This window comes from Rhincodon typus, chromosome 23 (genome assembly GCF_021869965.1).
Source record: "Rhincodon typus isolate 14 chromosome 23, sRhiTyp1.1, whole genome shotgun sequence".
NCBI classification, from domain to species: domain Eukaryota; kingdom Metazoa; phylum Chordata; class Chondrichthyes; order Orectolobiformes; family Rhincodontidae; genus Rhincodon; species Rhincodon typus.
Window position 1 is genome coordinate 26,669,718 of NC_063354.1, and position 27,347 is coordinate 26,697,064.

At 40.6% G+C, this 27,347-nt stretch overlaps 1 protein-coding gene across 5 annotated transcripts in view; it reads right to left on the minus strand.

Annotated features, from left to right (window-relative positions):
* The window catches only part of LOC109920333 (septin-9-like), a 745,967-nt gene that overhangs the window by 359,098 nt on the left and 359,522 nt on the right, over positions 1 to 27,347 (minus strand). The window lies entirely within an intron of this gene.

Sequence of the window (27,347 nt, forward strand, 5' to 3'; positions counted from 1 at the left end):
CCACCAGATCAAATCCCCTCAAGATCTTATATGTTTCAAAGAAGTCATCTCTCACTCTTCTAAACTTCAAAGGATACAGGCCTAACTGTCTAGCCTTTTGCCATAAGGCCATCTGCTCATTCAGGTATTAGTCCGGTAAACCTTCTCTGAACTGCTTACAATGTATCAAAATCCTTCTGTAAGTAAGATGACCAGTACTGTACACAGAGGTCCAGATACATTCTCTCAAATGCCCTGCATAACCTCCCTACACTTGCACTCAATTTCCATCCCAATAAATCACATTATTCTGTAACTTTCCTGATTACTTGCTATACCTGCATACTAAGCTTCAGATGAGAGGTGGGATAGCCATGAGAATGCATGAGGCAGGAATCTTCAAATCAGAAACCATCTAAGAACTTTAAAGCAGCTGAAAATGAAGGGTAAGGAATATAGAAAAATCTTTTTTCAAACAAATAGGTGAACACAGCCTCGTCTTTCTCAAAAGACTTAATGATACTACAAAACTACAGATCTAGACCTTAGCAGCTTCCAATAGAACAGATGACAGCTGAGCATCCAACAAACAGTAAGCAGCAAAACCAAGGTTTAAAATAAACCCAGAAATCAACAAAACTACCACAGTGAATATACAGAGCTTTATTATTGTTCCAAGACCATTAATCATTACAGAAACAGGATTAAATAGTGTACTTATTTTTGTTGTTGTCATAAAATTGCAGCAACCAAACTGTCATTGGAAACAAAAGATCCCTTTCAGACATGAAGATGAATTAACATTTGAGCTTGCTAAAACATCACTGCATTGTCACAATCCCCAAAATACTTCTCTCTTATATCTCTTTCACCCTCCTTGCAGATTTACAAGTACAGAATACTGTGAAACATTATTTCTTAGTTTGTCAGCAATGTCAAGGGAAACTCCGTGGGTCCTATCTGAACAATTCCTGTGTAATAAAATGATTGAGCCGATGTAACATTATGATGCCGATAGATTCTTTTGTTGGGATCATAATGTCACATCAACGTTAATTGTAGGTTTTAATGTTCCAAACAGCTATATTTCTGAAACAAGTCCTTAAGCTGCATGCTTTAACTCACTGGCATTACTCATGTGGGTGCTGTGGAAATTTCAAATGCCAAAAATGTAACTCACCTTGTTTACAGCTAGATTCAGTGGAAAGCCTTGACTGTGAAAGTGTTCGCTCAGCCTTCTGTACACTAGCCGGGAGCAAGCAAAAGTGGGAACGTTGACATCAAATGGCACCCAAGGCTATTTTGATTCTCTACCTGCTATTTTGGACCTTGTGGATGGTATTTAAAGACCTCACCATGGGACTTTCAGATAAAATAATTTTGACACTTGTTTTTGCCACTGCATAGTGAACAGAAGTACTGTTTTGAATGTTTCTGGAGGTGTTTGCAAAAATTTTCAGATTCACAAGGCAAAGGTGTTGGAATTGAACAAGCAAGTCAGAGCAATCGAAAGGCTGATCAGGAAGAAGAAAATATGGTGGAAACGCTCTGCAGGTCTGGCAGAATTTAGTTAGAGAAAAACAGACTTGACATTTTGAGTCCAATATTACTCCTGTTTAGAAATGAAGAAGGTGGAAATTGAAATAAAAAAAAGCATTCTAGGGTAATAAGAAAGTGGGGAGGGTCAGTTGAAACAAAAAGGAAGGTCAGGGATAATTTTGAGGATGGGGAGGTTAAAAATCAAAACTCTCATGTAACAAGTCAAGAGACTGCCTATTTCAGTAATGAATGTTATAGATACAGTCATTCTTGGGTTAATAGCACAATGAGGATCAGATCTGACTGGCAGTAATCACCATTAAAGATTGCCCACTTACCTGTCAGCAAATTGTACAGTCAGATCTCAGACTCTGACCTGTCCTGAATGCCTTCATCATAGAAAACTGGCTAGGAATTCACAGGATCTACATCAGGGACAAAGATGTACCCCCTTTTTATAACTATAGAGTTATAGACGTATACAGCACGGAAACATACCCTTTGGTCCAACTCGTCCACGCCAACCAGATATCCCAATTTTACTTATTCTCATTTGCCAGCATTTGGTCCGTAGCCCTTTAAACTCTTCCTATTCATATACCCATTTAGATGCTCCTTCCATTACTTCCTCTGGCAGCTCATTCCATACATAAGAATATAAGAACATAAGAACATACGAACTAGGAGCAGGAGTAGGCCATCTGGCCCCTCGAGCCTGCCCCGCCATTTAATAAGATCATGGCTGATCTTTTTGAGACTCAGCTCCACTTACCCGCCCACTCACTATATCCCTTAATTCCTTTACTGTTCAAAAATTTATCTAGCCTTGCCTTAAAAACATTCAGTGAGGTAGCTTCAACCGCTTCACTGGGCAGGGAATTTCACAGATTCACAACCTTTTGGGTGAAGAAGTTCCTCCTGACCTCAGTCCTACATCTGATTCCCTTTATTTTGTGGCAATGCCCTCTAGTCCTAGTTTCACCTGCTAGCGGAAACAACCTCCCTGCCTCCACTTTATCTATTCCCTTCATAATCTTATATGTTTCTATAAGATCTCCCCTCATTCTTCTGAATTCCAATGAGTATAATCCCAGACTGCTCAGTGTCTCCTCATAATCCAACCCTCTCAACTCTGGAATCAACCGAGTGAATCTCCTCTGCACCCCCTCCAGTGCTAGTATATCTCTTCTCAAGTAAGGAGACCAAAACTGCACACAGTACTCCAGGTGTGGCCTCACCAGGACCCTACACAGCTGCAGCATAGCCTCCCTGTTTTTAAACTCCATCCCTCTAGCAATGACAGACAAAATTCCATTTGCCTTTTTAATTACCTGCTGCACCTGCAATCCTACTTTTAGCGATTCGTGCACAAGGACAACCAAGTCTTTCTGCACAGCAGCGTGCTGCATTTTTTTACCATTAAAACATAGTCCATTTTGCTGTTATTCCTACCAAAATGGATGACCTCACACTTATCAACATACTACATCTGCCAGACGTTTGCCCACTCACTTAGACTATCTATATCACTCTGCAGACTTTCAGTGTCTTCTGCACACTTTGCTCTACCACTCATCTTAGTGTCATCTGCAAATTTTGATATACCACACTTAGTCCCCAACTCCAAATCATCTGTGTAAATTGTAAACAATTGCAGTCCCAACACTGATCCCTGAGGCATTCCATACATGCACCACCCTCTGCGAGAAAAAGATACTCCTCAGGTCGTTTTTAAATCTTTTCCCTCTCACCTTAAACCAATGCCCTCTAATTTTGGACTCCCCACCCTCAGAAAAAGACTTTGGCTATTCACCCTATCCATGCCCCTCATGATTTTATAAACCTCAATAAGGTCACCCCTCAGCCTCCGATGCACCAGGGAAAATGCCCCAGCCTATTCAGCCTCTCTATAACTCAACCCCTCCAGTTCTGGCAGAATCCTTGTAAATCTTTTCTACACCCTCTCAAGTTTAACAAGATCTTTCCTATAGAACAGCAACCAGAATTGTATGCAGTAATCTAAAAGTAGCCTCACCAATAACTTGTACAGCTGCAACATGACGTCCCATAGTCACCGCCTCCTTCACCACCATGTCTACCTGCAACTACACTTTCAAGGAATTGTGCTCCTGCACCCCTGGGTCTCTTTGTTCAGCAACACTCCCCAGGGCTCCACCATTTACTGTTTAAGTACTGCCTTACCAAAACGCAACACATCACATTTATCTAAATTAACCTCCATCTGTCTTGGCACATTGGCCCACCTGATCAAGGTCCTGTTGTACTCTGAAATAATCTTCACTGTCGACGACACCACCTATTTTGGTATCATCTGCAAACCTATTAACCATACCTCAGCTGCTGTATTCCATTAATTAAATTGTTTAAAGGTCCCAAAGCCACTTTGACAGCTACAGAGAGAAGAGTAGTGTGAAAGGTAATTGGATGAGGAGCTGTCCTTTGGGAGGGTGGCAGCTGGGTGAGAAGGTAGGGTATTGGGTGAAGGGAATAGGGTACCAAATGTTCAAAGGGTAGAATGCCAGGTGGGTGAATGTGCAGGCTGCCAAAAGGGTGAGGGGGAAGACTGCCAGTGAGTAAAGGGAGATGGTTCTAGGAGGACAAGGAGTTGCATTTTCAGGTAGGTCACAGGGTACAGGTAGCAGGTAAGTCGGTGAAAGGTAAGGGCAGTTGTTTGGGGCTTGGGTGTCAGGCATGCGAGACAGTCAGTTAGGTATATGTTGGGGAATTGTCTTGGGGGAGGCATTCTGTTGAAGGTCTGTATGAGCATTTAGGGGGTAGTCAGTGCATCAATTGAAGGTGTCAGTTTTATCATTAGCCAGGAGTCAGAGCAGCTTTTAATCCAACAATTCCTGCCTGACTATTAAAATAAGCAAGTCAGAACCCTCCAAAGTCTCTGAGTCTTAATTCAGATTTGAAGACTTTTTCCAACAGTTCCAGATACCAGGTGATTGCCCACGTTTCAACTTCTCGGGTATTACTACATAGTCAGTTTGTCATGTGGGGCCAGGCCTGCATAGCCCTGGATTAATATTAGCAGTGGTGGACTAACGTCTTTAAGTAGTCACTAATAGGTCACTTAAGAGCTTCAATTGGCAGCTGATTGGGACATCCAACCATTGTCTTCACTCCCTGGAATTGTTTTAAGGAGGTGGGGAGGCGGGATGCTCCAAATGTACCACAAGAGCGGACATAGACCAGTTCTATCTGGCTTTATTTTGTAAAGATTTCAATCCATCTTTTTTACATTTCCTGCAGGGAATTTTATCCAGTTCTGAGGTGTAATTTTAATTGCTATTCCCAAAGTCTCTTGCTTTCACCCAATCAATTCACAAGGAATTAGCGATTAATCTGCAATGTCATTTCATAAAAATATCTTTCCATACATAGGCACTAGAGCAGTTCTGTTCTGTACAGTAGCATATGGAGAAACATTGGAGTTTGACTCTATCCAACAAAACAAACCAAAGACATTTATTACTTATACAAGACTATATATACATATATTTGAGGTATCAGGAGGGTCTAATAACTGAACTGAGCCTCATTTAACTTTGGTGGAAAGACCTTAGAAGGTGGTCTATCCCCACTGTGCCTTGGTGGCAGCTGCCCAAGCTTTGGTGTGTCCCTCAGCACATAGTCCTGGACCTCGGAATGTGCCAGTCTGCAACACTTGGTGGAGGTCAGCTCCTTGGTCTGGAAGACCAGCAAGTATTGGGCATACCAAAGAGCAACCTTCACCGAGTGTCTTTTACCATGCGGCTCTTGCCTCCCTTGTGGACAATGTGAGTTTCAACTCATCCACTATCTGCTCTATGTCACCAAGTTCTTAATTGGAGTAAGGCAAATTCTTAATGTATGAGACACAAACTTTCAAAAATTGATTGGAGTAGACTGTTCACAGGTAGAGGAATGACTGTCAAGTGGGAGGCTTTCAAAAGTGTGATAATGAAAGTTCAGAGGCATTATGTTCCTTTTCAAGTGAAGGGTAAGACTGGTAACAGTAGCGAACAATGGATGAATGAAGATGTTTACATTCTAGTCAGAATAAGAAAGAATTATATTTTAGATATAGACAACTGGGATCAAATGAATCTCTTGAAGAGTATAAAGAATGTAGGGGCATTCTTAGGAGGGAAGTCAGGAGGGCAAAGAGGGGATATGAGATAACCTTGACAAGTAAGGTTAAGGATAATCCAAAGAGATTCTACAAATACCTTAAGAGCAAAGAGCAACTAGAGAGAGAATAAGGCCCCTTAAAGATTAATGAGGTCATCTATGTGCTGAACGTTAGGAGATGGGAGAGACAGTAAATGAATATTTTGCATTAGCTTTTACTGTGGAGAAAGAAATGGAGGCTAGAGAATGCAGGGAAATAAATATTGATGTTTTGAAAACAGTTCACATTACAGGAGAGGAAGTGTTGGAAGTCTGAGAAAACATAAAGGTGGATAAATCTCCAGGACCTGATCAAGTGTATTCCCGGATATTGTGGGAAGTTAGGGAAGATATTGTGGGGCCCCTGGCAGAAATATTTTATCATCTATAACCACGGGTGAGGTGCTGGAGGACCAGAGGTCGGCTAATGTTTATTTAAGAAAGGCTGTAAGGACAATCCTGGGAGCTATCAACCTGTGAATCTGACATCGGTGGTGGGTAAGTTGTTGGAGGTGATTCTGGAAGATAGGATCTACATGCATTTGGAGAGGCAAGGCCTGATCAGGGATAGTCAATATGTGAGGGAAATCATGTCTCACATACTTCATTGAGTTTTTTGAGGAGGCAAACACAAAAATTGATGAGGGCAGAGCGGTAGATGTTGTTTATTTGGACTTTAGTGAAGTCTTTGATGAGGTTCCACTAGACTAATTAGTAAAGTTAGATTGCACAGGATTCAGGGTGATCTTGCCAATTGGATACAAAATTGGCACGAGGGTAGGAGACAGAGGATGGTGATGGAGGGTTGTTTTTCGGACTGGAGGCCTGTGACTAGCGGTGGTGTACATGGATCAGTACTGGTTCCACTTTTTGTTTATCATTTATATAAACGATTTGGATGAGACATTGAGAGACATAGTGAGTAAGTTTGCAGATGACACAAAAACTGGTGGTACAGTTGTCAGTGAAGAAGGTTGTCTATGATTACAAAGAGATCTTGATCAATTATGCCAATAGACTGAGAAGTGGCAGATGGAGTTTATTTGGATAAATGCGAGTTATTGCATTTTGGTAAAACAAACAAGGGCAGGATTATACAATTAGTGGTAGGTACCGAAGTAGTGTTGTGGAATGGAGAGACTTAGGGGTAGGTGTATATAATTCTTTGAAATTTGTATCACAGGTAGACAAGGTGGTTAAAATGGTGTTTAGCACGCTAGCCTTCATCGCTCAGACCTTTGAGTACAGGAGTTGGGATGTCATGTCGAAACTGTACAGGATGGTGGTGAGGCATCTTCTGGAGTGTTGTGTACAGTTCTGGTCTCCCTGTTATAGGAAGGATATTATTAAACTGGAGAGTGTTCAGAAAAGATTTACCAGTCTGTTGCATGAAATGGAGGGTTTGAGATATAAAAATAGGCTGGATAGCCTGGGACTTTTGTCACTGGAGCGTAGGAGGTTGTGGGATGACATTATAGAGATTTGTAAAACAATGAGAGGAATAGGTAAGGTGAATAGCAAGGGTCTTTTCCCTAGGGTGGAGGAATTCAAAACTAGGAGGCATATTTTTAAGGTGAGAGGAGTAAGATTTAAAAGGGGCATAAGGGGCAACATTTTCTACACAGAGAGTGGTTCATGTGTGGAATGAACTGCCAGAGAAAATGTTACAATGTTTAAAAGGCATCTGGATAAGTACATGAATAGGAGAAGTTCGGAGGGATATGGGCCAAACACAGGGAAGTTGGACTAGTTTAGCTAGGGAACATGGTTGTCATGGACTATTTGGGCTGAAGGTTTTGTTTCCATGTTGTATGGCACAATGACTCTCAGGCACCTTTCAACCTCATCTGCCACTACCTGATGCTGCAGTCCTGCCATCCATGCCAAAAATGTAACATGAGATTTGAGCACATGAACAGTCCAAAGATCATAAAGCTAGGATTCTTTATTCTACTGATATCAGTTAATTACAAACAAGAAAGAAAATTACGAATAAAAAAGGAAGGCATGAAATTTACATGAACTCAAACTTGTGGTTTATATCTGTTTGAGGAAATACTAATCCTTCTCCCCAGGAGACCCCTTTTCCCAAAGAAGCCCTTTCCTCCAGAGAGAGTCCATTCAACTTGTCCAGCTGCCCTGCTTGGTACTGCCCTTCACCATTGCCATCTGAAACTGGAGGTGCCATTACATCAGCAATTGGCAAAATGCTGGTATCTAATAGTCTAAAACTCTTGACAATGTCGTTAGAAAAGTAAGTTATGATTAAAACTCGCCAACATGGTTATATAAAAGGTAAAGATTTTCTGACAAATTTCTTGGAACTTTGTTAAGCATGTAGCTAGTAGGGTAGACAGAGGGGAATCAGCAGATGAGACCTACATGGGTTTCAAAAAATAAATTGATAAGATGCTACACAAAAATTAAATAGGGAAGATACAGACACAAGGAGATGATGGTGATAATAAATTATCACGGATGGAGAATTTGTTAATGGGCAAGATACAGAGAGTGGGAATAACTGGGGCATTTTCAAGTTGGCAAATTTTGCAGCGGAGTGCTGCCGGATCAGTGCTGGGTCTCAGCTGTTTATAATCTAACTTAAAGACATAAAAGAAGAGCCGTCAATTTATCTACAATTGCTCATCTTGAAAAGCTAAATAGAAGCTATGGAGAAGACTCACGCTGAGAGGAGATAAACAGATATAGTAAAATGAATGGTCAACAAAACAGCAGATGCGGTGCTCTGAAGTTATTCCCTCTGACTGTAAGAATTGTAAACTGATATCCAAATAGACTTTGCAACACAAAGGACTCAGAACTTTAGCTTGCATCTTCAGGAAGCAATTAAATAGGCAATGGCATGTTGGCCTTTATCACAAGGGGTTTGGAATGCTGGAATAAAGAAGTGTTGCTACAGTTGTAAAGAGTTTTAGAGAGAGTACATCCAGAGTCCTGTGTGCAACTTTGATCTCCATATTTAGGGAGGGAAACTAAGCCAATCAATTTGAAATCAAGTCTACATTTTTAGTGAAACAAACTTGTATTCATAATTCATTGAGTCGGTAAAATTATATCAGATAGAATTTAAGAAGGGCAAATGCATGCTCTTCTATCCACGCTCAAGTGAATATTTTTGTCTTCAATGCAAGCAATTACAACATTTTGAGAGTCAGAGATTTGGATGTCCAAGTGCACAGATTGGTTTAAAGTTATCACACAGATACATAAAATAATCAGCATGCTAATGAAATGTTAGCCTTAATCACAAAGGATTGATTATATTGCAGAGGAAATAATGCGTTAGTTGTATATAGCCTAGTTTGATTCCTTCTAGGTTTCTGTATTCAGTATTTTGCAACGTACCTTAGGAAGGATAAGATAACCTTGAAGGAACTGAGCACAAATTTGCTAAAATGGTAGCAGAACGTTGCGGGTTGAATTTTGAGTTCAAATTGAATAAAGTTGCTTTGTATTTACTACAGTGAAAATAAGGAGCTATTGATATTGAGGTGCTTAAATTGGTAAAGAGATGCAATAGGGAAGATACAGAGCAATTGTTTCATCCACATGGGGAATCAGGAACAAGAGGACATAATTATATACACAGAGCCATGTCAATTATGAGGGAAGTATATATCTGCAATAAGTGTCATCAAAATCTGGAATTCTTACCTACATGAAAATTTGAAAGTGGGGAAATCTGGAGCTTTCAAGACAGAGGCCAATAGATTTTATTTGGTAAGGGTGTCAAGGGGTATTGAATATGCGGGATAGGCTACAGACTAGCCATGATCCAATTAAATGGCAGAGCAGAACTGAATGGTTGAATGGACTACACTTGTGACATAAACTGCTCCTCAATACATTACTTATTCAATGTTATTGTTGAAGAAAACATTTCACCTGGTTAATATTTAGTGCCATAAAAATACAATTGTAGCATACAAATTGTTAGGCTGTTCATAATCCTGATGTTGCACCCAAAAATGGAATCTATTTCCTCAGGCTGAGTGGGAGCTGGTGTTTTGGGACAGAGTGCATTAAATTTTAAATGTCTAAATTTTGCATTATTTGTTTTAACTCATTTGATTAAATTGTCATGAAATTAATGCAGGTTATAAAATTCAGTTCTCCGATGCTGGTACCTTTGGTTTTATAACTGCTGACTTACATGAAAATAGGTGAGAAGATAACACAGACATTGGGCTCATCAATCGCTGAAGCCAAAGTTCACGGAGATCTTGTATGCCAGGAAAAGAAACTTAAGTCTTTCTAAACAGGGAGAAGCAGAAGGTGTGTGGATGTAACTTTGCTTGGATAACAGCCTTCACATGGCAGTGGATGCCATTGACTGCACAGTTGTAGCTTTGTAAGTGCCACATTTAAATACTCTGAATCAAACTCATAAAAGATAACTTTTACTTAATTTGCATTGATGTGCGACTATGCCCACGGTGATGAATAGTTGTTATTCTGAAAATGGGCATGATCCATTCGTGCTGTGCCAATCCGCTATTCTAGAAATGTTTTTAAGCAGCTATGCCAGTGACTACCTAATGGCAACTCGATATCTTCCTGATGACTCATCTCTCCAACCTCACCAGAAAAACAGATACAAGTTTTGTAGAGATAGAGAGGAGACTAGAACATAATTTTGCTGATAGGTTCTCTTTAAGGTGAGTAAGGAAGTGAAGAGAAAGATAGAAACTGAATCTGTTGAATGTAAGAAGAGGGAAAAGAGCAGATGAACAATCCTGTTGTTTATATGTGGTGGGATAGTGGTGGGATGAAGAGGGTAGTAGTTTCTGGCCTCTGATGGAATTGGTTTGATCTGCCATTGGTTAGAAAGTCCGGCTTATATAATGGTCATCTCCAACACATCATGAACAAAGTGATTGGAAATCTAATCGTATGTATGAATATACATATGGGAGTGTTATTTCCCAATACAGTGTAATGCAAGCAGATTCGTAGTCAATACCTTGAATGATGACATTATAATCATCAAATACTGAGCCTTACCTACTCCAGATATCTTCTGCACCACATTTTAATTGGCTAGTGAACGTTCATAGATCTGATGTAATGACCCCCAGTGGTTGACAACATGCACAAGGATTCCAAGTAAAATAGACTGATTTTGTAAGAATTAATCCTGCGTGGTTGAAATTGGTGCCAAGACTAGAAGTTTGTCTCAAGTTTCACAAGCAGATTTTTAAAAATGTTTTTCAATTTTCCCCTTCTGAAAGCTGTGAATCTTCGGCATATAGTCAAGCCTCCCAGTCCCAGAGGACCAGAGGGCTACTCTCCCATTGAAGAGAAATGACTGGTGGGGGAATTTAACTTGAGGGTTATCACATCTCAGGCAAGGGGCAAGGTTGAGAAGGCAGCTCCTTCATGTTACCTGTGCTGGAGGAAGAATTGAACCCATACTGTTGGCGTCATCTCTGTATCGCAAACTAATCTGAGATAACTAATCTAACAGACATGAACTAACCCAAGTAGCTATTTCTGCGCACAACAAATTTGGAAGACCATTTGTCATAGAAATTGTCACCTGATATTCATATACATGCACATTTTACCATGGCTCAGTCAATAAACTTTAGGAGTTAGGTGGGATAGACAAAATTAATCAGTGATAACACTTTCACCAAAAGATTAATCAGCGTAGCTCTTACAGGGGATTGAGTTCTACACTTTGTTCATTCACATGCTTAACATCATATCGCACAATGCTCCAGCTATGTGGTGGTGTTCCCGTTCATTTAAGGAGGCTGAATAGTTTTAGCAGCATTACTTTCATGTACTTATTGTCGTCTGGAGCTGGGGATAGTAAAGGTGGAAACTCTAACTTTATTTCTTTCATTTCATTGACCAAGAATCTCTCCCATTCTTAACTGCCTTCCAGTGGTGAACATGTTGCAGTATGGCACTTCAACTAACACAAAAGCAACACACTGGAGATATTGAAAATCTGAACTAAAAAAAATGGAATGTGCTGTTTAGCTCTGTTATCAATATACCTTCCTTGGCCATTGAGTGTTGGGGTGGGATTCAAACGTGGAGCTTCTGGCTCAGAAACACTACCCACTGTACTACAAGATCTCCTTTATTTTGAGAGCTATAAGCCACTTTAATTTCACTTTTGTAGTTGATGATGTCTTCTGAACTGGTGAGTTTACAACATTCTGTCACTGTTGTCATTATAGAATTGCAAATCTCTACAGCAATGAAGCAGGCCCCTCAGCCCATAAGTCCACACTGCTCCTCTGAAAACCAGCCCATTCAGACTCACCCTCTACCCTATCCTGTAACTCTGCTTTTCCTACGGCTAATCCATTAAGTCTGCACATCTCTGGACACTATGAGTAATTTAGCATGGCCAATCCACCTAACCTGCATATCTTTGGACTGTGGGAGTAGACTGGAGCACCCGGAGGAAACCCATGAAGACACTGGGTGAATGTGTAAACTCCACACGGACAGTTAGTCGAGGGTTGAATCAAACCTGGTCCCTGACACTGTGAGGCAGCAGCGCTAACCACCGAGCTACCATACCACCCCAGTAATTCAGGAAGTCAGTACCTTCAGTTCTAAATAATAGACATTCTCCACAATAATTTACAACAAAATTATAGACAGAATATTCCATAGTAAGCAATCTTTGTGCTACCTGCAACACAATGTACAGAGTTTCACAATTTTTTCATAAGGAAATGACTCAAGTTGAAAATTGAAGAAAACATCGTGGCGCACAGTCATTACACTCTTGAAAGTGTTTATGTGGAAATTTATCAAACATTCTAATTTGGAAACAATATATGAAACACATATTAAAATTAAAATTAAAGATTTAATACAAACAAGGAGATAACAAACTCCTCAACTAGACTGAAGTACAGCAACATGTCAAATAAACTTTAACTTCCTGCAATAGCAGGAACTGCAGATGCTGGAGAATCTGAGATAACAAGGTGTAGAGCTGGATGAACACAGCAGGCCAAGCAGCATCAGAGGAGCAGGAAGGCTGACGTTTCGGGCCTAGACCCTGCTCTGTGTTTTACAATAGAGCACTTTTATCTGTCAAAGTTTGTTAAAGGTTTACTACATCTTGGTTGGTGGGGGAGCATGTACTAAATGAAGCAGCTTCTTTTATCAATACCTTTTACATTGGTTGAAGATGCTGTGGCACAATGTTTCAGAATGTCAATATGTACTTAAAGCCATGAAGCAATTTAAGTGCAAACAATTCTCCCGTATGCCATTTGACCTAACTTTACAAATTAGTTTACTATGAGAACCTTATCAAAGGCTTTATTAAAGTCCAAGTAAACAGTGTCTACTGCCCTCATCAATTTCTTTGGCAAACTTCCTCAAAAAATGCAATCAAGTTAGTAAGACGCAATTTTCCTTGCACAAAACCATCACAAGGATTCCAAGTAAAATAGACTAATTTTGTAAGAATGTACAATGTGTGGATGAAATTCCTACTGCAGTAACCATATACAAAGATTTTTAACTCTTTGTCAGCCCCTTAATAAGTTGAATTTGTGCAACTTAACAGCAGGGACATGGATATCTTCAGGTAATGGCAAGGTAAATGTTGTAATTTTAACTTGGAAATGTCTGAACAATGAAAAATTTTTGGGCATTGATATAGTGCCTTTCAGAATCTCATGTTGCCCCAAAGCAATTAATAGACATTTCATTACTTCTGAAGCAAAATACGATCATTTTGAAAGCAAATGTGGTAATCAATTTTCACACAAAAATACCAGTCTAGGTGGTCTGTTTTACTGATTGCAGTATTTAATATTCTCACGTCATTACCAAGCTACACAGCACAGAATGGGAAAGAAAAGCTATAATTCAACAGTTGAATTTCAATTACTGAATTAAATTAAAAATCTGATGTTATTGACTTTAAATCTGGTAGCTGCTTATTATTGCAGAGAATGATGTTCAAAATATGCAAATAAATTAAGTGGACAGAATTTAAGAGAGGTGTTGAAAATCCTAATGCGATACGGTAGAGTGAAGTGGAACATTTCCACTGGCAGCTGGATCAGTCAACAGAGTATTGCCTGAGAGAGTGATAATCTGTGGAATAAATGGAGAGAGAATTAGTGTTCCCCTGTGTAAGATAAGACTAGAAAATCCAATCCAGACTGGGGATGTGATAGTGGGAGTGACTGAAAGAGTGTCTATTCCAGGAATACAGTTTCTTGCAGGAAATGATTTGGCTGGATCAAAGGTGGGAGTCATGTCCATTGTCATGGAGAAGCCAAAAGAAAACCAAGGTAACTGAGGAGTTAAAGGGAAAATACCCTGGAAATTTTCTGGACTGTGTGGTGACAAGATACCACAGCCATAAGTTTAAACAAGAAGGGAGAACAAAAGAGAAAGATGAAGGAGTTGAGGTCCAGTTAGCTGACACCCTGCTTGATGAACATTCAACAGAGAAGGCACAGAACATTCTGGAAGACATGTAACCTGGCTGTAATTTCGAGAGATTAAAGTCTGTTTTTTTTAACTTTTATACGTGGGACTTGTATTTACTGGAACAGCATACTATTAGAATCTTGTTTTATTGTGGAATAGTTAGTAGCTAGAAGGGATTTATGTGGTTTGTTAATAATTTAGTTAATTAGTTCACTTTCAGAGTTAGTTAAATGAATTATTACTTATTGATTGTAAAATAAGCATCAGGGTTTATTTTATTTAACCACGAGAAGTTGCTGAAAAGCAGGTTGCACCACTTTTCACATTGCTTTTACAGATTATAGGGTGAGGTGCTCTTGAGGGGGTGAGGAGCAGTCAACCTCCACTTTATAACACTAGGCTATCTTCTTAATATGTTTTTAGGGATTTAGTCTGGTCCATAACATCTGCATGCAATAGTGAGAGTGGTGAAGCATGTGCCTTGGTGGGAAATGGGATTTGTTGCAGAGATAAGGTGAATGTGAGGTAGCAGAGAGTTGATGGTGGCCATTACCTTAACAGAGCAGAGAAAGTCATTGAACTTCCTACTGAAGTCTGGGTCTGAGACTTTCAAGTTGGGTAACACTGGCCTCTACAGGAAATCTAGGTATGATCTTCACAAAGCTATCAGGGACACAAAGAGACAACACCAGACTAAACTAGACTCCCAGACGAATCACATGAACACGCATCGACTGTGGCAAGTCTTATATGATTTAATGAGCTACAAAGTGAAGTCGAGTAGAATCGCTGACAACATTGCATCCCTCCTCTATGAGCTCAATGCATTCTGTGCTCATTTTGAATGAAGGTCAGTGAAAGGATGTCACTTGCCCTGACATCCTTGGATGCACCTGTACCCGCAGTCACTGCCGCAGACACCAGATCAGCCTTCTTGTGAGTGAACCCACAGTCAGTGACTGGCCCAGATGGTGTCCTCAAAGGTGCATTCAAATCCTGCGCTGACCAGCTAGCAGGACTATTCACAGACATCATTAACCTCTCCTTCATGCAATCTGAAGTCACCACCTGCCTCAAGAAGACCACTAACATCCCAGTGCCAAAGAAAATTCAGGCAACATACCTTAATGCCAAGTGGCTCTGATGTCCATCCATCTTCAAGAAATTAGTAATAGCACACATCATCTCCAACCTCCCAGATTGCCTTGATCCGCTGTAATTTGCCTTCCTTCGCAATTGGTCCACGACAGGCTTCATCTCCCTGACCTTGCATTAATCCCTGGAGCGTTTGGATAACAAGGACACCTACGTCAGACTACTATTTATTGACTTTAGCTCCGCCTTCAACACCATAATTCGAACAAAACTCATCCCTAAACTCTGAGACCTAGGACTCTGATCCTCCCTCTGCAACTGGATCCTTAACTTCCTGACCCACAGACCACAATCAGTAAGGATAGGCAACAACACCTCCTCCACAATAATCCTCAATGCTGGTGCCCCACAAGGCTGTGTGCTCAATCCCTTACTATACCCCTTATACACTCATGACTGTGTGACCAAATTCAGCTCTAACTGCATTTACAAATTTACTGATGACACCACCATAGTGAATCAGATCTTAAACAACGATGAGAAAAGCACACCAGTGTCTCTCCTTCCTCAGAAGGCTAAGGAAATTTGGCATGTCCACAATGACTCTTAATTTTTATTGATGCACCATAGAAAGCATCCCATTTGGATGCATCACAGCTTGGTTTGACAACTGCTCTGCCCAAGACTGCAAGACCCAAAAGTTGTGAATGCAGCCCAGTCCAAAATGAAAACCAACCTTCCTTCTATTGACTCCATCTGCACTTCCTGCTGCCTCGGGAAAGCAGCCAAGGTGAATAGCAAAGGTATTTTTCCCTAAGGTGGGGGAGTTCAAAGCTAGCGGGTATATTTTCAAGGTGATAGGAGAAAGATTTAACAGTGACATGAGGGGCAACCTTTTTTACACAGAGAGTGGTTAGTGTGTGGAATGAACTGCCAGAGGAAGTGGTGGATGCAAATACAGTTAGAGGAAAGGCTTGAAGGGATATGGGCTAAACACAGGTAGGTAGGACAAGTTTAGTTTGGGAACATGGCCTGCATGGACTAGTTGGACTGAAGGGTCTATTTCCATGTGGTATGGCTCTCTGACTCTATGGCTGTATAACATAATCAAAGACCCCTCCACCCTGGTTATATTCTCTTCCACCCTCTTCCATTGGGCATAAGATACAAAAGTTTGAAAACACGTGCCAACAGATTTGAGAATAGCTACTTCCCTGCTGTTATCAGACTTAGGAACTGACTTCTCCCACATTAGATTTGATCTTTCTCTGCAGCTTCACTGTGGCTGTAACACTATGTTCTGCATTCTGTTCTTTATCTTGATGTAAAATAGTACTGTTCACTCTATCTCGGTATATGTGACAATAATAAATCAAATACAAATATACTCTAGACACTTTGCCAGATGTCTGAGTCCACACTGACCCAGGTGGCAAATACAGACCAGCTTGGCAGCGTCTGGAATTATGGAGTCCTTTGGCAGTTCTGGGGATGAGGATTACCCTCCCACTGCACCAACCCATCCACCAGCCCCTGCAGGTCCCTGTACACAATGCAAGTCTTCAAACCCCCCCTTATCTGTCATGTCCAATATAAATGTCTCAAACTGTGTAGAGCAACTCCAGATGAAAAGTGCACAATGGCTTCTTTAAAAGTGGTGCTGGTGCCAGGAATCCTGGAGTATCTCAACAGCAGCAAGTACTTCTGGCTGTGGTGAGTGAATCAGGTGAATGGGGTACTATAAGAATATGGTAGACAGTGAATAATGCAAGTTTGGGATGATTGCACAAAAAAGCTCACTATTCCTTGTGGTGAGAAACCCTCCATAAAATTTGATGAAAATGACACTTTGCCAATATTAGGTATGATTGCACCTAAGCATTTTGACAGAGCTCCTCAGATTGATGTGAAATATCTCAGCATTTAATACAGAAGAAAGGTGATTACTGAACAGAAAAGCATATACCTGGGGCATCAGGGCATAAATTAATTGCTTTACTAATAATATAATAAACTAAATTAATTACATAACATAGAAGCAAGATGGATCAGGGTCCAGTTTAAAGTTATATTCCAGTGTCTGATGTTGGTGCAGGGTGACAGTTAAGCAGTATTATATTAGAGTCAGAGTAAGGTGAGCTGGGAAGCATTGATCACTGACACATGGTCATAATATATCAAATTCCATCACCGAATTATTATAGAATTGTGACTGAATACTTTCTATCAACCATTGAAATGTGAAGCATATAGCTTATTTTTAAAAGTCAAATATTGAGAAGTCAGAAATGAAGAGATGATTTTGGAAATATATGGTTGGTTGTCTAGTACATGAAAGTGCATGAATGTTTTCACCAGGAACTGGCCAGTTATGATAAAAACATTTCCATTAAGTGGCCAATGTTCCTCCCTAATAGGCTAGCTGGAAATTTGGAGTGAAGATTTCAAATTTATAAATCATTCAAGATTGTGGCTGTATTCGGAAATTAGGAGCCTGGGATTCAAACCAGAACACTTTTGAATTTGTGAAGCAAATCATTGCATATTGAGATAAAGAAGAGCTGGTCAACAAGTGCCTTTAATGACAGTGCAACTTTCAATCAGCTTGAAACATTTTGTTTTGTGTGTTCATTCTAATACATTATTCTAATAGTGAATTGTTTGTATTGTGGTTCATTTATATTCAACATATTGCATTTAAACCGTTTTGTCATTGGGAGTAAAAGTAGCTATTCACCTATTTGAAAACTGCTAAGTGCCCTGTATGTTTATGAGTGAAGTTTTCTTTCTGCAAACATCCTGTGCTGTATGTGAATGCAATCCACAAATTACATTAGTATGCATGGAACCCCAAGACAATATACTCTACAGGTAGGGATGAACAGAAATAAAATATTAAAAAGTTAGGAGGAACTTCTTACATTAAAGCATCATCCAAAATTGGATCAATATTCTAGTCATAATATTGGATACTGAATTTTAATCATTCAGGGGAAATGGACTTTACTGGCTGGACTAGCATTTATTGACAATACTTAATGGCCTTTGAGATGATGGTGGTGAACTGCCTTCTTGAGCCGTTGCTGTCCATTTGGTATAGGTAAAGCCACAATGTCGTTTGTGAAGTGGTCCCATGATTCTGAACCAGTGACATTGAAGGAGCAGTGGTATATTTCCATGTTAGTATAGTGTGTGTCTTAAAAGGGGAAGTGGAGACGGGGTGAAAACCTTTTGATGCATTCCATGGTGAATCCATATGGAAAAAGATAGATTTTCTGTTTTCCAAACGATTGAGCTAAGTAGTTGTCTTTACTTGTACCTTTCTGGGATGTTTGAGCACTACAGAAGGAACTTTGGTGTATCTGTCTCCCTCTTGCGCTTGTTCACTTGGAACAACAGACATTTCATAGAGCTGCTGCCCTCTGCCGGCAGCTTACGTTATTGCAGCCATCTCAAAACAGTAATGAGATTTGATTGATTTGCAAGCTTTTGCTGGTTAGGTGTGTTCATGTTAGGTAATGCACAAAGGCATAAAGGTTTTTAACAAGTCAGACTTTTTTTTCATTGATGCAAGTCAAATTTTGTTCCAGGAACACATCTTGTAATAAGATAGTTGTTCACTCACATCTCAAACAGAGACGACATTGATAACAGGGGGTGAGCAAGTGGGGGGCCAGAGGGTGGCATAAAGCAAGCAATGAGACCTGAAACATTCAGGAAGCTGGACACAAACTAGGAGGTGAGAAGTAAATGAGGGGCTGAGATATAGTCATTCATTCATTCACTGGCAGTCCCCCACAAGCAAGGATGACTGTCTTCCATTCTCAGGGTGAGTGGATAGGTGGCTGTACAGACCAATGCTGCTTCCACAGGATCTGTTACTCTTGGGGTTGAATGTGGTCACGGAAAGGGATTAGTGGGGCATTGGTGTGGCAGCGCACTCCTTATGCTATTTTCACTTGACTTTCTCTTTTTCCGATAGCAAGTCTTGAGGTAGTCAATACCTTCCTAAAGCACCTCCTCCACTTTGCATAGTGTTGGGCCAGTAATTCCCAGCTGTCTGTGGGAATGCCACACTTTGCCAGTGAGGCTTTGAGGGTATCACTGAAACACTTCTTTTGTCCACCTGGGACTTGTTTGCTCTTTCGAAGCTGGGGGTAGAGCACCTGCTTAGGGAGTTTCATGTAGGTCAGGCAGACGATGTGCCCAACCCATTGTAGTTGATCAAGCATGGTCAGTGCCTTGATGCATGGGATTTTGGCCTGGTCAAGGATGCTGGTGTTGGTGCATCTTTCTTCCCAATGAATTAGCAGGATTTTGCGCAGACAGCATAGGTGGTACTGCTCCAGTGCCTGAAGGTGTTTGCTATAGACAGTCCACATTTCAGAGTTATAAGGGAGGGCAGGAACCACCACCACTTTGTTATCCATGATCTTGGTGTCAGACCCGATGTTGTTGTCGTCGAACACCCTTTTCCTCAGTAGGCCAAAGGCTGTGCTAGCACACTGGAGGCGGTACCGGATCTCTTCATCAATAACTGCTTTGGCCAACAGGACACTCCCAAGGTATTGGAAGTGGTCAATGTTCTCGCAGGCCTTCACGTGGACTTTGATGATCGGGGGTGTGCTCCGTAATGCCAGGCCAGGTTGGCAGAGGACCTTTATCTTGCGGATGTTCAGGGTGAGACCCATGCTCTCATATGCCTCTGTAAAGGTGCTGATGATGGTCTGGAGTACATCCTCTGAGATTGCATATACACAAGCATTATCTGCGTCCTGCAGCTCAATGATGCTGGTTGGGGTGACTCAACTTTGGGTTTTGGTTTTGGGACAGAATGAATAGAGTTATAGTGGTGCAATTGTCATGATAGTGTAGCAGCGTGGCCAGTGTTTGGTCAATTACTCATGTGATCACTGAAGAAAGTACTTATTCATAATGTTAGTCAAAATTAGGCAGGAAGGGCATTACGTGTCAAGAATTTCATGAGATTTATGCAGGGACTACGAACTAGGTTTTGCCTGGAATAGGTTTGGACAAGTTTTGAGTAAGTTGAAATAAGCATTCAGACACAATGTTAATGCCACAGAAAATGGCCATTCATAAATGGTCTGACCAAAATGGTGCTATACAATCTTAATCTAACTTCCTAGCTCTTTTTTATTTGCTATTTATTGTCATTTGTATTTATGAAAACACAGTGAGATGTGTATAAGTAGCCACAATTTGGCACCATTTTAATTACAGAAATTCCAAAAAAAAATTGGCCTATTGTCTCACAGATTATGGAACTGTGCATATCTGTGTGTTTTAGATATGATGACTCTTTCTGCAATGTTTCCAGCAGAGAGTTCCAGATCACCATCACCAGCTGTTTTAAAAAATACTCTTCAACACTCCTACAATCCCTCTACTTGCAGTTATTGACCATACTCTTAAATGGTCTTTTCTAGACGCCACACAATTTAAAACACCTCAATTAATTCTCAACTCAACTTCTTCTGCTCCAGTAAAAGAGCACCATTTTATCAAATCTTTCCTCATAGTTACAATTCTGGAAGAACAAGGGAGAACACCTTATGATTAATTAATAGGTGTAGACTGAGCCTATTTCATCTGGTCACTCCTATATTATTGTGGTAATGATTGCTCAGCACTATTGGCAAAAGTGAATGGGATGGATTTAAAGTTCTGCATACCAGAACAGGAGACCTGTTCCTACAGTTTGAAAGATGGAGTCAGTGTGAATTTGCATTCTCATTGAAATAAAGTCATGATGTAGAGGTGCCGGTGTTGGACTGGGGTGGACAAGGTCAGAAGACACACAACACCAGGTTATGGTCCAACAGGTTTATTTGAAATCACAAGCTTTTAGGGTGCTGTTCCTTTGTCAGGTGAAGCATAATGATCTGTAGCAGCGAAAAGGGTATAATTTATTTTATTCTCAAAATAACAAAATTATATCACTTCCATTTCCAAATGATGTGCCTTTAAACTAAGCATATCATTTTGTGAAAACAAATACTGCAGATGTTGGAAACCTGATGTTTTGTTTTAAAATGCAGAGAATGCAGAGGTATCTGACAAAACTTTCCCTTTCCCAACTCTTAATTTGAAGAGGGAGAAGAACCCTGTTCCATTTTAATCATACAATGAAGCACAGAAGGAAAGGATCTACTTATTTTCCACTGATCATGTTAAACCCATCCTCTATGAAGAAAGAATCTTCCCTCAAGCAATCATTTTCTTTAAATCACTTTACTTGATCAGTTTGAGTTTCGAAAAGATCGGAATATTTATTCATCCAACACCTTGAACGTCAATGACGTCTGACTGCTTTTCCCTTAAACAATAATCCTATGCAGAGACCATTGTGTCCCATGGAGTCTTTCTCTACAACCTTGATTTCCAAAATGATACTTGCCTATTTTCAGGACACTAAAATAAGTGAAGCAACTAATAATCCAGTTCAATGCAACTCATGTCATGTATGATGTACTTATAAAATGAATAAAGAGGAATGTCAAACTTCATGTTAACATAAAATCTATATTTCATTACAATGACTTGTATTTAAGCTAAAGACTTGTTGATGTAGACAGCTGAGACTAGGAAGAACTCTAGAAGTCTCAAATATTTGGCAGAAAAGAATTTGAAAATTTGATCTTTAAAATCTGAACGAGCTAAAAAAGTGAAGGCTGGATTTAAAAGAATATAAACACTTACGATGAGATAGTAGGAACTGCTGATGCTGGAGTCTGAGATAACAAGGTGTGGAGCTGGATGAACACAGCAGGCCAGGCAGCACCAGAGGAGCAGGAAAGCTGATGTTTTGGGTCTGGACCCTTCTTCATAGGGGTCAGACCTGAAACGTCAGCTTTCCTGCTCCTCTGATGCTGCCTGGCCTGCTGTAAACACTTACAATCACTTTTTCCCCTTCCCCTCTGCCTAAGAAAGATAAAAAAAATGGATTTACAAACAGCCCAGGAGGTCAACTTCATATCATAGAATCATCTGTGTTAGGCAATGTCTGTCTTAGAGATTTATTTTTCATATTGTTTATCTGCATATTGCTATCAGACCACCCGACAAGGGTTTCCACTTTGTCTAGTCTTTCTCCTTCCTTTACTTTCCCTCATTGTTGCTGAAAATTTGACCAGAGATTTGAAGGGCAGATAACTGTGAATTAGAAGGAGAAATCAATGCAGACTAAGCGAATGGGGATGCAAGATAGTTGACAGATGGTACATAACAACAGCGCACAGATATGGGTTGTGAAGCTGATTTATTTCTGCTCACTCCAAGTATCCTCATGTTTTGTTTGTTCAGTACGTCTCATTCTGGCCTGGCTTAGTTCTACATTAATTGAATAGTTATACAGATTCACAAAAGGAACTGATTAAAATCATATTCATTAGTCCCTGGTTCCTTTATTCAAAATTGTTCAATTTTCCCCCAAATTTGAGATTTTCTATTCCTATTCCTCTCTAAGTCTTACCAGCTCCCTCATGTCCCCCAGACAACAAGAGACAGATAACTCAACCTCAGATCCCTCCTGATGTTAATTAACCAATAGCAGATATGCAAAATTTCTAACTGTTCTTCCTGATGTATGTTCCTTGTTCACTTTGTATGTGTATCAATACCTTAGCCAAGATCAGAACCTCAACAAGGCGCCATGGATCATAAGTTAGGTCCTTGGAAAGTAAAATTAAAAATAGAGCGAGAGAAGCTTGGACTGCAATAAGCCAAAAAAGGAAGTGCAAATATCAAATGGGAATATGGCAATATACAAATCAAACAGACTGAGAGGGAAGAGAGAATCAGTACACAGTAAACTGTTTGTCCATATCTTCAAATCTCCAAGAGACATCAGATAGCATAAAGTATGTTAATTAACTTTTGAGGTAAATGTTGCAGACAGTTGCCATTTTAAACTCTTCTGCATTCAATTTAAAAACTAAATAGGAAAAGAAATTTCAAGTGTTGATGGCAAATTAAGATTGGATGAACATTATGAATCTTTTAGCCAAACTAACAAAAACTGACCTACCACACACAAAATACTACCACCAACATACATTTTCCATGTTTGTTACTCAAATATAACAAGTCTGATCTTTTATAATTTTATAACTTTATAACCAGCAGTTCTTCAGGCCAAACCCAGGCTTAGTTTTGACTGCTAAACCATGAATATCTGTGTCCTGCCATTTGTAATAACATGGATGTGATGTGGAAAGTAAAAGAAATGCAAGAAAAATACGTTGAGATAAATTATGTTGACACATGCAACTGCATTTATCAAACTCGAGTTCCTGTTTATCATAATCAGCATGCATAACATTGCTAGTTTCATGCCATTATATGTAAAATGATGGTGATGCATAAAATAACCACTCACTAATTAACAACTGAGGTAAACTGAATGAATTCTTGTACATTTCATCCACATTGCCATATATATACAAACAGACTCCATGACACTAAAATAAAACTAAGTTGCAAAAGAGCTGTAGTTGAATTCAATCTTAATTTGCACATAACTTGGATTAAACATGACCATTAATTTGAGGAATTCTTAGCTGGATACTTTGAAGGATAGAATCATAGAATTCCTACAGTGTGGCAACAGGCCCTTCGGCCCAACACGTCCACACCGACACTCTGAACATCCCATGCAGACCCATCCCCCTATAACCCACCTAATCTACACATCCCTGAACTCTATGGGGCAATTTACCATGGCCAATCCACCTAGCCTGCACATTTTTGGACTGTGGGAGGAAATCGGAGCACCCGGAGGAAACTCACGCAGACACGGGGAGAATGTGCAAACACCACACAGACAGTCACCCAAGGGTGGAATCGAACCTGGGTCCCTGGTGCTGTGAGGCAGCAGTGCTAACCACTGAGCCACCGTACTGCCCAAAGATAAGAAATCTGGGCTTGTCCAGGAGTCGCACCAGGGACCTCTCGCATGCCAACACTACACTATACCCTAAGCGAGAAACATACCTCTGCACCAAATGAGCCATGCCCTTTTAGAATTCTCACTGAGAACATGTCACAGAGAATGGTCACTGGGGTTAAAACCAAAGAAGCTCATCACCTCTGGGTGGGCTCAAACCACCAACAGTTAACAGCCAAATACGCTAACTGATTGCGCCACAGAAACAGATACCATACCATGGATACCATACATTTTTGTCCCTCCATATATTCCTCCATGAGAGCTAAGCCAAACACAGCATTATGACAGTATAGACAACTTTTCTTAAAAAATCATATTCTTATGCATTTATAGGCAGAAGAATGTCTAAAACATAGACCAGAAAATACAAGCAGGAAATAACTTGTTATGCTGGTTATTCATCACAGCTGGAAATGGGAGGCCTAGTAGCATCATAGTCCAGAAACATAAATTAACTTAATTAAATGTTAATTTAGCAAGGATGCATTAAAGTCTAAGGACTCTAACAAAAATTTGTGCTTAGGTATTCATTTTCAAAACTTAATCTTCCCATGTCCTTCAGCAAAGCTTCTGTCCCAGTTTATACTTTCAAATAAGATTTGATTTTAAAAATTGAATCATTATTTTGTACATCTTGTTGCAGGACCACTAGCTTCCTTGAGGGCCTTTTAGGAGTTAGGATCTGAGTGGAAATTTAGTCTCAAACAATGAAGTAGGTTTCGCAGATCTACGTGTCACAACAAACAATACGGTTTGTCAACCACAAATTATCCCGCAACCTCTGTCAGATAGCACTCATTGCTCTGATATCTTTGTTCCCATCCTATTACTTTTAAGAGCTGCTTCAAAGCTTGGCATAGCTTTCTCATTTTTGAAGTTAACTTTGCTGTCACAGACTGGAACATTCCAATAAATATCTAAGATGCATCTTAAAAGCAAATTAATAATAAATGCAATTAGCTTGAAATGTTCTGATGTTGAAGATGAAGCATTTTACAGAACTAGCTTTATTTTGGGATAAAATGAAAGAGAGGAGAAAATGCTGGAAGTACGGAACATGTCTGGCAGCACGTGTGTGTACATATAAGGTGGTGGAGGGAAGAAAAGAGAAAGACAGACAGAACCTGTAAACTCTTATCAGAAATTTACAGATCGAAAACATTAACTTGTTTCTCTCTCCAACAACGCCACCAGGCCTGCTGAGTATCTTCACTATTGTGTCTTAATTTCAGATTCTGTGTTTTAGTCAGTTACCATAGATGGCATCATGATGCAAGAATACTGCTATCATTTGAATTTTTAAAAGGGAAAAAGTGACCAATTTTGAGAATGTTGACACTTTTTGCTGACAGGTAAAAAGGGTTCCACAGAGTTCACGTTTCTGTTCCGTTTGGCACAAATGAAAATGTAGTCGTTGATCTTATTCAAAATATTTAACTTTAGCTTCTCCTTTATAAATTTAGCAAACAGTCAGGTGTAAAATATTTGCAGTGCTTAGGCATCAAAATTGCCAGCAGGACAACTCCAAGAATATCTCCTTTGACACTTGCAACTCCCAGCATCCAAAACATGTGTCCAAATGGTCAGTGAAGCATGGACAGCTGTGCTATAATCAAATGCCATTGGAATAATTTAAATAGAAATTGAAACCTGTAATGTAAACTGTGTTGTATCAAGACGTGCACATGGCTCAATGCATTCATGGCTCTGAACCAAAGGTTTTGAATTTGACATTTTCATCTATTGTTTTCTACATCTGGAAGCTCTCTTCAAAATTACCCAACAGTCGCAAAAAGTATGAGATAACAAGGTGTAGAGCTGGATGAACACAGCAGGCCAAGCAGCATCAGAGGAGCAGGAAGGCTGACATTTTGGGCCTAGACCTAGATTTCTTTATTGCGAACCTAGCGTAGGTGTTCTGCAAAGCGGTCCCCGAGTCTCCGCTTGGTTTCCAGGTACAACTGCACCTCCCAGTCGCGAACCATTGCAACTCCCCCTCCCATTCCTCAGATGACATGTCCATCCTGGGCCTCCTGCAGTGCCACAACGATGCCACCCGAAGGTTGCAGGAACAGCAACTCATATTCCGCTTGGGAACCCTGCAGCCCAATGGTATCAATGTGGATTTCACAAGTTTCAAAATCTCCCCTCCCCCTACCGCATCCCAAAACCAGTCCAGCTCGTCCCTGCCTCCCTAACCTGTTCTTCCTCCCACCTATCCCCTCCTCCCACCTCAAGCCGCACCTCCATCTCCTACCGACCAACCTCATCCCGCCCCCTTGACCTGTCCGTCCTCCCTGGACTGACCTATCCCCTTCCTAACTCCCTACCTACACTCACCTTTACTGGCTCCATCCCTGCCTCTTCGACCTGTTTGTTTCCTCTCCACCTATCCTCTCCTCTATCCCTCTTCTATCCGCCTCCCACTCTCTCCCTATTTATTTCAAAACCCCCTTCCCCTCCCCCTTTTCTGATGAAGGGTCTAGGCCCGAAACGTCAGCCTCTCTGCTCCTATGATGCTGCTTGGCCTGCTGCGTTCATCCAGCCCTGCACCTTGTTGTCTCGGATTCTCCAGCATCTCCAGTTCCTACTATCTCTGATTCAATCATTGCCAACTGGTCAGGTCTGCTCTGGGATCAGCGATTCACCCCGAACAAACCTGTGCCGTGCTGCGCAGGACGATCGCTGAGACCCACATGCTCCTCAGGGATACGATCACCAATGTGCAGGACAGGGGGGTGGACACCTGCCTCATCAGCGTGGACCAGGACAAGGCCTTCGACAGGATATCGCTCATGTACATGAGAGATTTTCGCTCCAAAATGAGTTGTGGGGAGGGAATTTGCAATTGGATCTGACTGCTCTACACCAGCATCATTAGCACAGTTTCAATCAATGGATGGGAATTAGAAAGCTTCCCAATCAGTTCTGAAGTCAGGAAGGGCTGCCCACTCTCTCCTGCCTTGTTTTAATGTGGTATAGAGCCTTTTGCTGAGTCACTCAGGAAGGAGCAGTTCCATGACATGGGACTCGAAGCTCCACAGTCTGTTTGCCAGAATGCACACTGAGATAAATATCAGCTGTGCCTGGAGGACCATCAATGTGGCAAAAGATGTTCTTTGATCTGCCAGGAACTTGC